This window comes from Rhincodon typus, chromosome 47, assembly GCF_021869965.1.
Source record: "Rhincodon typus isolate 14 chromosome 47, sRhiTyp1.1, whole genome shotgun sequence".
NCBI lineage: Eukaryota > Metazoa > Chordata > Chondrichthyes > Orectolobiformes > Rhincodontidae > Rhincodon > Rhincodon typus.
This window is the reverse complement of record NC_063378.1, coordinates 4,586,290-4,599,402: the sequence shown is the minus strand read 5'-3', so window position 1 is coordinate 4,599,402 and position 13,113 is coordinate 4,586,290.

The window sequence follows — 13,113 nt, the reverse complement described above, 5'->3', positions numbered from 1 at the left end:
AGATGCAGAGGTACATATGAAGTTACACGGCAGCACTTCACCAATACTCCTTTGACAGCACGTTGCAAAATCCTAGCATTTGCAAAGAAGTTTCATTGAATGCCAAAGCTAGAAGATACATGGCATTACCCTCATCTTCGTTTTCCCTTCGAACCCACAATCCATCTTCACGGCAAAGTGTGTCAGTCAGTGATGCATTGGAGCTGGGTTAAAATCCTCAAACTTATGTCGATCAGCGCCATTGGTGTAACTACCATTCACCATCCAGCACCTCCAGCCTTCCTCATGCCCTACTTTCCACAGTGGACAGGTTGCACTGAAGAAAGTAGTCCGGCACTACATACCTAAGAAAAAATGATGATGCATACTCGTGCTTCTTTAGGCAACGCCGACCACATATTCTACTTGAATTAAGATAAAATAAATTCGGTCAATCATTCTTTGTTCTATGTTCTTCTGGAATCTATTCTCCATGTTCTAGTCAGTTGTCTTCACATCATTGGAAACACATTCACACATACATTAAACTGCATGATACACGACTACAAAGCCTTATTTGAGCTGCCATAACAGATTTTTTCATAAGTCAATGGGTTATTAAGTGTGAATATGGGAACTTACGGATAGTGTTAGGCCTCAATTGTAGTATCTAGCCTAATCATTGAAATATGGTATTTTCACGGCAACACAGCTTTATTGCCCCTCCATACCCCAGCAAATTTCCAGTCATCTGGCTCCAAACAACATTAGCAGAGGCCGCTATATTGGTGGAACATTTGCTCACAACATATCTATGCACTCAACAATATGCAACTCAACATTGATATAGCAGCAAACAGTGCAAAGAAAAAAGTGCAAGATGACATTTAAAATTCCTGATTGCACTTTCAGATGTTGGATAATGATTGCTCCTTCCATCTCAAATGACATGAAATACAAATGCAAACATGGCAAAATTTTTGAATGAACAATGTTTACTTCTTGCACTTCGAGCACTTCAGTTTTCATTCAGTGATTGTTAATGATGCTGCTATGTAGGACACCGAGGTTATGTGACAGTAGAATTGTCTGTACAGGCAGAGATGTTGAAATCAGCAAAGAGATAAAACACAGCACATTTCACATTGCATGAAACACGGGAAGTAGCATAAATTATTTTGGGGAACAGCAAAATATATTTAATATCTAATGATAGAATTTGATTGAAATTATCTCTGGATCTGTTTAAGGGTTTTGATAATTGTAGGAAGAAACACCAATTTGATGAATACTGTTACACCTGTCTCATACATGAACGACGATGCCATCGTAGAAAAAAAGTTTTCTGCTTATTCCCGTTGCCATATATGTATCTACTTATTATTATGCCATGGGACACTGCAGAATTGCCTTCGTCCCGCAGGTGAAATGTTTTTGCGTTTACTTGCTTGGAAGATGATTGCAGTTAAATCGTACTTGGAAGCAGCCTTTGTGTTTCTAGAATGTGAGTGTTGATGTTTTCTCATCAATGATGATGGAAAGCATAACCGATGGAAGACTGAATATCTGAAATTAGAGTATAGAGGGCTGTAGATAATTACATTGTCAGAGAGCATTATCTTCTGCGGTTTTGGGAGAACTAATTCTTGAGGTCAAGTGCCTTTAATGATAACAGGTCATAAGAGTTATTAGAAGCAAATAGAATGATAAGAGGTCATAGAATGTGCAGAAATAACCAAGCTCGCCACTTGAAATAGGATGGAAATCAGAGATATTAAATGCCAAGCAGGTTGATTGTGTAAATCAGAGGTTGATGGTGATCGGGCAATAGAAGAATTCAGGACAGTTTGGAATACATAATTAGTGATTTTTTTTTGTTGTTCTGGTTGCCCATTTGAATGAAATTTTAAACGCTTGAAGCAATGTTCAACTAATTTAAGATGAATAAACTTCTTGAACACTACTCAGTGACAACCCCCAGCCACAAAATCTGTGATATATTCCAACAGACAAATGTCACCGAAGAACTGTCGGATATGCTAAATATGCTAAATAGGGTAACAATATCTGCATTAGAAATTGAACTTGTTCTATTTGTGGTCGTCTTAAACAAACAGAATTGTGAAGGAAATTGGTAACGATGTGATATTTCATCAAAAATTTCTTTTTTTTTTCTGTTAAACTTTGTAGTGTCTGAGAAAACAAAAAAATGTAGAGGAATTTTAAAGAAAAATGAGAATACAGCGACTACTGAAAACCTGTAGGTGAAACAAAATTATGAAGAAATTCTGCAGAATCTGGCAGATGTTGCTGGGAGGAACCGAATTAGAATGCCACATCATTCATCATTTGATTTAAAAAAAAAGCACCAAGGATAACAACTTCCTTCTGTACATTTTTCACATTTTTTTTATCTTGAAAGCTCCACTATGGAAACTTTACATCCACATTATCTGTGGTTCTTAACTGAAACTTAGGTTGTAACAGGAAGCAGGTGATTAAATGATAAAAAAAAAGCCTTGCTGTTTGTACTTCCTACACCGCATCAATTCATACAGTGACAGTACAAGGACTAAATCCAGACTTTGGGTCATGCTGTACTTCTAGGCCATTTCTTCTGAAACACAATTTTTCTGCTTCCTTGTAGCTTTTGAAATTTCGAGTCCAAATAATAGTACAACTCCTCCACAATATCCAGATTGAATCTAACACCAACACACTTGCAAACATTGTTATTCAAATGCAAAAATCCCTCATAAATAATTGCTTCTTTTATTATTTCTTGTAAAAAAAAGTGCCCTTTTGATTTCGATTCTTCGACTAACCTGAACATTTTCTCAGTCTTTAATTCGTACAGCCCTTAAACATTTCGAAACTTCTTCATGAGGCCTCTTCAGGGTCTTCATTACTTTAACATTCCATATGCTATAATTGCTCATGTGTCTGTCAGTAGTAATCACTGGGACAATTGTCTTGAATATTTTCTGATGACTTCCTAATGCCATTACATCATTCCTAAAGGCTGGTGTCCAAAGTATGACATGGCAAACCTATAAACAAAAATGTTAAAGCAGGGAAAGAGATAGTATATTTTCAAGCTACTAGTTTGCACAATTGCTCGTGGGGTTTCCATTCTGACATTGGAATCATTGGTGGAGTTATTTCAAAGATTACAAATAATTACCTGTTTGCTTGACAGTAACGATGGTTACCCGCATATTTAAAACATTGTAAGTATTTTTTTTTAAACACCAGCACTTTAATAGATTAAATAGCGCAAAAGCATTTTCACTGACAGAAGGATGTATAGTTAAATTTAACAGATAAAAATGAGTTGTAAAACAAAAGACCAACAGAAAGATGATACAGCTAAAAACAACAAGATGGCTTTCTTAGACCGGAATGTACAAACTGAAAAGCCGTGGAATATATTACAAAAAGAACATGTTATTTGAACGGGCATAACTTGTTTTAATTTTGCCAAGAAGTCGGGGAGAGCAATTCCTGTTAGAATGGGAAATTGGTGCAAATAAAAAAAAATGCTTTGAAGTTCAGTTGCGTAGCACAATGAACTGAATTTTCAATTTATTAGCTGTATCAATCTTGCCTTCATTGTTCTGGATTTTAATGATTATGCCAGACCTGCGATCTTTTCATAGAGTAAATGACACGGCATCTAGGGCTGTCCACATATGAATGCTTAATTTTGGCTACCAAGGAAGTTCTACCTGTATTAACAAATGTATCAAGATGTTTTGTTAACTCTGCATCTCATCAAACGTGACACTTTCCAGTGCACATATATTTAAAATATTTGATCATTGCCCACAGTATGCCGATAAGGTTAATGCTTTGCTTTTCTGGTTTATATAAAATTAATTACTTGATAATTCTATTTAATTGCACATTTAAGCAATGTAGACTCATCGATGAGATTTAAATTATTATTAATGTCTGTTTGTCATCATTTTCACAGTTTCTTGATTGTATCATCTCGATTTCACCCCATTACGAATGTTAACTTAGGAAGGACATGAACTCCAAGCTGCAACAATTTCTGATAGTTCGAATCTAGAATCCCTATCGTGTGGTTGAAGGCTCTTTTGCCCGTTGAACCCAATCTGACCCTCCGAAGAGTGTTCCACCCATAACCACACCCGTTCTTTCCCTGACACCCTGTATTTCCAATGGCTGAATCACTGACCCTTCGTCTTTGGACGGTGCGACGAAACACAAACGGGGGAAGAATGCGCAAATTTCACATAGGTAATCGCCCGAGGGTGGATGGAAACCCGTGTCCCTGGTGCTGTAAGACAACAGTGCCAACCACTGAACCGCCATTACATCCACTTGCATCTGCACATTGGGCAGAATTGCATGAACAACCTGATATTCATTTCAATGGAACTGATTAGTTGACATTATATGTGGTTTCTGGCCAGGCATATGCTGCTCACATAACACTTTGCTGGAAATGATTTCCTGCACCTTGTCTTGCCAAAGTACGACCTGAATTGTGATTGCTTTTTGTCCCTTATGCAAATTTCCTTTAATTAACTTCAAGATTTTGATTCTTCTCTTAAATCTATTGAAATGTTCTACTACCAAGAGAAAACCCACAAATAATCTTAGTCATGCAGTAACTCACAATCCCTCCTTTCTGCAGGGACTCATGGAAATCTTTGTTTTATCCAACCAATGAATTCACACACCTATTAATACTTGGGATGTTCAGAACTGAACACTTAAAAAAACAAAAATTCTCATGGGATGCCAGCACAGTTGACAGAGCAGCATTTATTATTTGGCTTGAGTAGCCCTTGAGAAGGTGATGGTCAGCTATCTTCTTGAACTGCTGCAATCCCTGTTCTACCAGAAGACCTATAATGACGTTAGGGAGGGAATTGTGAGCCAGCGACAGTGAAGCAATAATAATATATTTACAAGTCAGGATGGTGAGTAACTTGGAGGGAATCTGCAAGTGATTATATTCCTATGTTTCTGCTGCTTTATCCTTCTGGAAGGAAGAAGTTATCAGTTTGAAGAAAAAAAAAATGTCAAATGATCCTTGTATGTTGTAATTGATGGCGATCTAGATGTTTATCAGGAATTTGTTAAGGTGCTTGCCCGTTTTTCTATTATGTACCCTTGTTCACGGGTGGTTTGTTACTACTATCTAACAATGTGTGACATGTTTATTTATTAGGGGAAATTACTTCGCACAGACCCCGCGCACTTGTGACACAGTGTTCATGTCCCTGTCTTTGGCCCAGATGCCCTGAGGTCACCGCTCATCTGGTTCAGGCATCTGTGAAAACATGTCTGAGAATGTTTGTTAAATATATTTGTAACCCAGAACAGTCTGTGCTTGCATGCACTTAACAGAAATCGTTTTGATTTTAAAGTTTTAGTTTGATTCGCCTCTTTCTTGCTTAAAAATGCATTATTATGGGTTTCCTTGCATAAAATTCTGCTTATCAGATTTCTATACTTTGCTGCATACATTACTCATCTCGTGTAAATTGCTAATACACTCCTCCGTTCAAAATACTCCATTTCAACTTCTTGGTACGTACAACCCAGCCTATGTAATGTTATGTTAATGACCCGTGTGAAAATTCCTTTCTTCTGTGCTTCATTCCATACGTAAATTTGATCAGGTCTTCTCCCTGCCCCTCAGCTAAATAATTCTAATTTTCTATTTGAGGTGTCGCTTCTTTCATTTATTACCTTCGACATTAATGATTATCAATAACTTTTCGAGCACCATGTGATTTTAGTATGTTATGGAGTACCCACAAATTCTGAATTATCATGACAACATGAGCGTTATATGGCTGTTGTGAACTGTGACGCCAGCCTCTCCAATCCCTGCCCATCTCACGGCTGATCAGGCATCTCTTTTGCTCTAATAGATGACAGTTAGAGTGTTATCCAAGCATTTATACTGTGACATTCACCCTGTTTAGTTGCATTAGAGTTTATATTCCCGGATCGTCAATCTTTGTACCTGTGTCACTTGGATTATTACTTATTTCCTCACTGCATAATCAATATATCATCTCATTCATTGCACCTAGCCATTGCTTCCCGCTCCAGTTGTTCTTCTTCACAAACTACTTAGTTCATTCAAAAATAATCCAATTTTTATGTGTCATCAATCAACAAGGAATTATATTTCGAAATTTTATGACAAAATCTTACCCTCGACTATCTAATTCAAATGTTTTTGTACCTTATTAAATTCCAAATCTTCGACTAATATTTGCTCATATGTTTCTACATTTGTACTGGGTCATTTTTGTGTGAAGGACTTTGCGAGGTTTTCCTAAGGTGAGGAATTATATAAATGCAAGTTTTCTTTTATTAACTGCAAAGCAATCCACCTGAAATACTATCAGAGATAGTAGGAACTGCAGATGCTGGAGAATTTGAGATAACAAGGTGTAGAGCTGGATGAACACAGCAGGCCAAGCAGCATCATAGGAGCGGGGCATTTTCTGAAGAAGAGTCTAGGCCCGAAACGTCAGCTTTCCTGCTCCTATGATGCTGCTTGGCCTGCTGTGTTCATCCAGCTCGACACCTTGTTATCTCAACTGAAATACTGTTTGATTTATTCTAAAAGTTAACATTTATCACCGGTACTTTATGATAATTTTGGATTGATCTTATTAAAGTAGACGAATAAGAATCTATATGAGAATAGCAATTGGAACTCTCGTGCTACTAAACCTCCTCAGCATCCTAGTAATGTTCGTTTGTGCAGGAGAAAGAAAGAGTAAGTTTCTAAACTCTTGACCAATGTTCCATGAAAACAATGTTTTCTAGTAGACTGCAACTGCCAATATTATGCTCCTGCAAATATTCCATTGTCATGTAAATTTTTTTTACTAATACATCGTTTAAAGGCCACACTTAATCAATGATTGTGGAATATTGATTTACTTATCGATTTGTTTTGTTCATTTACGGCATGTGGGAATCATTGACTCTGCTCAAATTTGTTGTCATTCTCGGGTTGCATTTGAGATGTTACTGGTTAGCTTTTTTTTTGTTTCCTGGCTACTCAAGCACTGTAGATTGACCCACAGTGCCGTCAGAGGGGGAATTCCAGGATTTTCACTCAGCGAAATTGGAGAAACGGTGATATGTTCCCAAGTCAGGATGGTGAGTACCTTGGATATCAACTTGTCATTGTTGGAGTTCCAATGCAACTGTTGCCCTTGTCTTTTTAGATGGTAGGGATCATGGGTTTTAAGTATGCTGCATAAAGAATTTGTATGCAGTTTAGTAGATGATACGTGCGTATATGAGGATGTGTTGGCAGTCGAGCGAGTGAATGTTTGTGATATAATGCCAAGCAAGTGGTTTGCATTGTCCCGAATCATGTCAAGTTTCTTGAATACCATTGGAGCAACGTCCATGCATACAGTTGAGCAGTTTTACAACAAATACATCATTATGCATTTTTGATGCATAATATATTTAGGGAATCAGGAGTTTCATTACTCATTGCAGTTGTCTTTGCCACTGCCCTGCTTTCGTATCCACTTTACTTATATGAGCATTCCCGTTCTGTTTATGGTCAATTGTAAGACAGAGAACGTTGAGATTGATGATGCAGCGATGGTAATGCTGTTGAGTATTAAGAGACAATTGTTATATTGTGCTGCAACTGACCATTACTAAAGTTGACAAGATGGCCGTCTGGGACTTTTTAGCTAACTCAAAATGGCTGAAAAGAGTTGACAGTTAGGTACAACAGACGGTCACAGTCAGACTTATAGCCTCCATACAGGATCACTGGATAAGATAATGAAAGGGTCGTCAAATAAAGGCAGGAGAGTGTAGTCAGTGAGGCATCCCTGATGAGGGAGGCATAGATAAAAACAATTTTTTTAATGCAAAACAATGCTAAAAAATCGATATAATAAGGAGTAGATAGGGAAACTGGCCACACTTATTTGAAATATTTTCAGGTAGTTGCAAATTGCATAAACAAATATAGACGCACACATATAGTGTTATTAGTCTCAGGATGTTAGGCATTGGGAATTTAATTATATTTATGTAGACAGGTACCTCTAAGCATATAAATATTTCTGATAAGAAATCATCTTTGACAAACCTCGATAAGAGACGTCTAGTAACAACCAGCCTGAAGTTTGTAGTTTAGCAAGAACCGAAAGAAAAGACCGATCCTACAATAATCTAGACTCTGTCTAATTGTCATTGTATATTAAACATACCCATGTGAGTACTGCGAAACTAAAATGTCAACAGACTAGCTTCCTGGCATGGTTTTAGTCGAGTCCTTATGAGCATCCAACTGTAGAGCGTGAAAAAAAAGTTCCCTCGTTTACAGGGGACATAGAGCAATAAATGGTGTAAACAGACGACCTCGAAGAGAGGAAAATAGGTCATAAAACGTGGAAAATAATCAATTGTGCTTCACTGCTCAGCAAGCAGAAAGCTGTGAAAGTGACTAAATTTCATCCTTACAAAAGGAGATTCAATGTGTGCTAAGTGTTTGGAAAACTTGTGTGAAACGTATTTTAAGTGAAATAAATTGAGGGGTGGGGAGGGGAGTCAATCAAACTTCTATCTTGAACCAACTCGCAGGTGTAAAATGGAAGAACTGTGTTTTTGATCTCCTCAATTTGTTTGCTTTGTTAAAGAATGATAACATTAGGTGTAACTATGTAACTTTATACGTACAACTAACTTTGTACTGGAACTGATGTTACAAATTTCATAATAATTGATAGATATTGGAGTGCTTTTATATCGCCGAAAATGAGAGCAGTCAGAGCAAATAATTTGCATAACATAACTTGAAATGTCCTTAGTGATAAATTATTATTAATTGATGAGATGCACCTGGCATGTGTCTGAGAAGGAGTGTGATTATCAACATATTCGAACATGGATAAGTACAGAATCCACTATATGATCCCAAGGACTAGTGATAAAGATGTCTGGTAACATCATGAGATAATGGAACGACCGAGAGTTGTCCATAGAGATGCTTGTCATTGATCACATGTGTACAAGATTGGATGCATTGATTGGGAGGTCAAGACTCACAATAACACCAATGTTGCATGGAATTATTGTAATGCAAAATATATAAAATGCTGTATTTGACTGAGAGGAGCCGAGTTGTCAGTGGACACTGTTCCACGAACACCTCCAATGCTGCATGGTAAAGATCTCTACCAAAATATCACCTTATGCTGCTAGATACAGGACTGCAGACTCTTCTTTGTCACCTCCCTGCCTCCAATAGTTTGCCTGTCTTGTATCTGTCGTTCTGTGGTATCTCTGTGTCGTTTAACGTTGCTTGCCAATTTACAGCCCAAAACTGGTATACTGGCTAGGTCTTACTGCACTTGCCACAGGCTGCTTCAGTATATAAGGAAACGTGAATAATGCTGAACATTTCACAATCGTCAATGAGATGAAGCGGGTGTCATTGATGGAATAGTTGAAGACGGTGAGGCCTATGGCACTACACTAAGGAATGCCAGTAGACATGTCATGATCTGACATGACTTACCACCAACGTGATAATGGTCTTCATAGGTGGCAAGAATGACTCCAACTAGTGGACACTTGTGTTTTTCTTGATTTCTGGGAATTTCAGTTTTGCTAGAGATCTTTAATGGCACACTTGGTCAAATGCAATCTTGATGTCAAGGGAAGTCACTATGACATCACCTCTGTAATTCAGATAATTTGTCCATGATTGCAACAAGTTTGTAATGAGGAGAGGTGCATTTCACATTTTCTTAACATAATGGTGCAGTTTTGACAGAATATCGGATTAAAATTTTATTGTGCATATCAGAGTTATTTATTTTGCCAAGTCAATCCACAAATCAGACCCAGCCTAACTTCTTTGGATTAATCATCGTCAGGATTTGTCATTGACAAAGACATCAAAGACATCCTTTTCAGTTGTTTCAGCGGCGGGAGTCTGGGAGGAAGTGCGAGGGCAGCCTGGGAAGGTGAGCTTTTCGATTATAAAAGTCTTACCTCGTGTGACTCCATTTTTGGAGTAAGTGAGGTAATATATTTGGGCGGTTGCTTTACCCGAAACACTACCGAGGTAGTGTGTCCCACCCATCCTCCTCCTCTAACCAAATAAAAAGGTTCTGAGCGCTGATTTGGTAAGGCGACTAGTTTTTTTTATTTGTCTGGGAATTCAGAACAGTGGGAATGGATGTTAGGGCAGTTGTATGCTCCTCCTGTAGAATGTGGGAGGTAAGGGTCACCACCAGTGTCCCCACTGACTTCATCTGCGGGAAGTGCACCCAACTCCAGCTCCTCGGAAACCGCATTAGGGAACTGGAGCTGGAGCTGGATGAACTTCGGATCATTCAGGAGGCTGAGGGGGTAATTGAGAGGAGTTACGGGGAGGTAGTCACACCTCAGGTACAGGAAAAAAGTAGATGGGTTACAGTCAGGGGACGGAAAGGGAACAGGCAGGCAGTGCAGGGATTCCCTGTGGCCGTTCCCCTCAAAAACAAGTATACCGTTTTGGATACTGTTGGGGGGGGGACGACTTACCAGGGGTAAGCCATGGGGTACAGGTCTCTGGCACAGAGTCTGTCCCTGTTGCTCAGAAGGGAAGGGGGGAGAGGCGGAAAGCATTAGTCATTGGGGACTCCATAGTTAGGGGGACAGATAGGAGATTCTGTGGGAACGAGAGAGACTCACGGTTGGTGTGTTGCCTCCCAGGTGCCAGGGTCTGTGATGTCTCGGATCGTGTTTTCGGGATCCTTAAGGGGGAGGGGGAGCAGCCCCAAGTCGTGGTCAACATAGGCACCAACGACATAGGTAGGAAAAGGGATGGGAACGTAAGGCAGAAATTCAAGGAGCTAGGGTGGAAGCTCAGAGCGAGAACAAACAAAGTTGTTATCTCTGGTTTGTTACCCGTGCCACGTACTAGCGAGGCGAGGAATAGGGAGAGAGAGCAGTTGAACACGTGGCTACAGGGATGGTGCAGGAGGGAGGGATTCAGGTACCTGCATAATTGGGGCTCATTCTGGGGTAGGTGGGACCTCTACAAACGGGATGGTCTACATCTGAACCAGAGGGGTACCAATATCCTGGGGGGGAAATTTGCTAATGCTCTTCGGGAGGGTTTAAACTAATTCAGCAGGGGAATGGGAACCTGAATTGTAGCTCCAGTGTACAGGGGGTTGAGAGTAGTGAGGTCATAAAGAAGGTTTCAAGGTCGCAGGAGTGTACCGGTTTGAAGTGTGTCTACTTCAATGCCAGGAGCATCCGGAATAAGGTGGGTGAACTTGCAGCATGGGTTGGTACCTGGGACTTCGATGTTGTAGCCATTTCGGAGACATGGATAGAGCAGGGACAGGAATGGTTGTTGCAGGTTCCGGGGTTTAGATGTTTCAGTAAGATCAGGGAAGGTGGTAAAAGAGGGGGAGGTGTGGCATTGTTAGTCAAGGACAGTATTACGCTGGCAGAAAGGACATTTGATCACAACTCGTCTACTGAGGTAGTATGGGCTGAGGTTAGAACCAGGAAAGGAGAGGTCACCCTGTTGGGAGTTTTCTATAGGCCTCCGAAAAGTTCCAGAGATGTCGAGGAAAAGATTGCAAAGATGATTCTGGATAGGAGCGAAAGTAACAGGGTAGTTGTTATGGGGAACTTTAACTTTCCAAATATTGACTGGAAACGCTACAGTTCGAGTACTTCAGATGGGTCAGCTTCTGTCCAATGTGTGCAGGAGGGTTTCCTGACACAGGATGGAGATAGGCCAACAAGAGGCGAGGCCACATTGGATTTGGTACTGGGTAATGAATCAGGCCAGGTGTTAGATTTGGAGGGAGGTGAGCACTTTGGTGATAGTGACCATAATTCGGTTACGTTTACTTTAGCGATGGAAAGGGATCGGTATATACAGCAGGGCAAGAGTTATAGCTGGGGGAAAGGCAATTATGAGGCGATGAGGCAAGATTTAGGATGCATAGGATGGAGAAGGAAACTGCAGGGGCTGGGCACAATTGAAATGTGGAGCTTGTTCAAGGAACAGCTACTGCGTGTCCTTGAGAAGTATGTACCTGTCAGGCAGGGAGGAAGTGGTCGAGCGAGGGAACCGTGGTTTACTAAAGAAGTTGAATCTCTTGTCAAGAGGAAGAAGGAGGCTTATGTGGAGATGAGGCGTGAAGGCTCAGTTAGGGCGCTTGAGAGTTACAAGTTATCCAGGAAGGACCTAAAGAGAGAGCTAAGAAGAGCCAGGAGGGGACATGAGAAGTCTTTAGCAGGTAGGATCAAGGAAAACCCTAAAGCTTTCTATAGGTATGTCAGGAATAAAAGAATGACTCGAGTAAGATTGGAGCCGGTCAAGGACAGTAGTGGGAAGTTGTGCGTGGAGTCCGAAGAGATAGGAGAGGTGCTAAATGAATATTTTTCGTCAGTATTCACACAGGAAAAAGACAATGTAGTCGAGGAGAATACTGAGATACAGTCTATTAGACGAGACGGGATTGAGGTTCATAAGGAGGAGGTGTTAGCAATTCTGGAAGGTGTGAAAATAGATAAGTCCCCTGGGCCGGATGGGATTTATCCTAGGATTCTCTGGGAAGCGAGAGAGGAGATTGCAGAGCCTTTGGCTTTGATCTTTATGTCGTCATTGTCTTCAGGACTGTGCCAGAAGACTGGAGACTAGCAAATGTTGTCCCCTTGTTCAAGAAGGGGAGTAGAGACAACCCTGGTAATTATAGACCAGTGAGCCTTACTACGGTTGTGGGTAAAGTGTTGGAAAGGATTATAAGAGATAGGATTTATAATCATCTAGAAAGGAATAATTTGATTAGGGATAGTCAACACGGTTTTGTGAAGGGTAGGTCGTGCCTCACAAACCTTATTGAGTTCTTTGAAAAGGTGACCAAACAGGTGGATGAGGGTAAAGCGGTTGATGTGGTGTATTTGGATTTCAGTAAAGCGTTTGATAAGGTTCCCCATGGTAGGCTATTGCAGAAAATACGGAGGCATGGGATTGAGGGTGATTTAACGGTTTGGATCAGAAATTGGCTAGCTGTAAGAAGACAGAGGGTGGTGGTTGATGGGAAATGTTCATCCTGGAGTTCAGTTACTAGTGGTGTA